A 1,739-nucleotide genomic window follows, 5' to 3' on the forward strand; every position below is an offset into this window, starting at 1 on the left:
CAGTCATGCCTCACTTTTTTGACCACCCACTTTTTGAGCATAGTCAGTTGACATCTGACATTGGTCAAGTCAGGATGTCACTACTCAAACATTAAATTTTTTTTACATGTCAAAGAATTCTTTTGAATGTTCACTCAGCTATCAGTATAGCCATATTTGATTCACTCACTCTCAGCAAGATTCCATATGGCAGCTGGTAAGCTTTCTTGTTTGCTTTTGCTTCTCATCCCTTTTGTTTTCATCCAGGTGTGTCTTTGCCTCAAGTCACTTTAGGTTTAGGTCAGCACATGGTCCTGGCGGCCATCTTGGATTTTTTCATTTTTTAGTTTTTAGTTACTCAAACTTTTTCAATTTCAATTATTCAATCAAGCCTTATTTTTTCAATTACTTTTTGCTTAATCAATCAATATGAGCTCAATACTTAGTCAATTTTTCATACTTAGTCATTTTCACGCATTGTCATATTTTCAGTTTATTTATTAGTCATTCAATTTTGTATTTCAGTTTGAACGCTACGCTCAAGAATCAGTAAAAGTTACAAATCGTTGCTTTGTCAACTCACATATTATCTTGCCAAACTTCAATTCGACCACAGCTGTTAACAACTACAGTTTGCGTTCTGTTTGCAAGGTAATTTCTAATCCAGGAGAGAGTATTACCTCTTATTCCATAGTGATCAAGTTTAATGCACAGTTTGTCATGGTCTACTTTGTCAAATGCTTTGGAAAAGTCAAGCAAGATGGAATCGATTTGACTTCCTTCATTAAGCGATTTTGCAAGGTCATTAATGGTGAGTAAAAGCTGAGATTCACATGAACGATTTTTCCGAAAGCCATGTTGCGTATCAGTTAGTATGTTGTTTTTATCAAGGTGGGAGATGATATTACTGTGAAGAATATGCTCAAATATCTTGCATGATACTGATGTTAGGCTTATAGGCCTGTAGTTTTCAGCTTTGGCTCGGTCTGTTTTCCCTGGTTTGAAGACTGGGGCAACCAAGGCATGACGCCAGTCCTTTGGAGTCATTGACTGTAGCATGGATGCCTGCATTACCAATGTTAGTCCAGGTGCAATTTCATTACCAAGCTCCTTTAGGATTTAGAGGAGACATTGTCTGGACCAGATGCTTTGTTTGGGTTGAGATTTTTCAAAAAAGTTTCTTGACTCCTGCTATATTGATAGTTATGTCTGGCATAGTTATGCAACGTTGACCAATGAGTGGAGGGATGCGTCCATCTGGTTTGGAGAAAACACTGGAGAATTGATGGTTCAGTATGTCTGCTTTCTTTTTGTTATCAATGTGGATGTGACCCTTATCATTTAGAGGGGCAACACCTTCATTGTCACACTTACGAGAATTTATAAATGTAAACAGTTTTTTGGGATTGTTGTTCTCTCCGGGATCAACACATTTCACTACATAATTGTTAAATGCTGCTCTACAGGTTTTCCTTGATTTGACGGTGAGTACTTTAAATTTGTGTGATAACATCACATATACCGTGAAAAAGGTTAACTTGCATCAGTGGAGGCTAACATGCATAGCCCTCAAATGAATGACCTGGCTGGTCATTAAAATACAACTATGCAGCTCTACTCTACCATTTTTGTTTTGATTTATTTTTGTATTTTAATGACCAGCTGGGTCTTTCATTTGAGGGCTATGCATGTTAGCCTCCAATGATGCAAGTTACCCTTTTTCACGGTAGGTAGTTGATTTGTCTTTTACAAAACAGCTG

The sequence above is a fragment of the Clytia hemisphaerica genome, unplaced genomic scaffold (genome assembly GCF_902728285.1).
Source record: "Clytia hemisphaerica strain Z4C2 unplaced genomic scaffold, Clytia hemisphaerica genome assembly, whole genome shotgun sequence".
Classification (NCBI taxonomy): Eukaryota; Metazoa; Cnidaria; class Hydrozoa; order Leptothecata; family Clytiidae; genus Clytia; species Clytia hemisphaerica.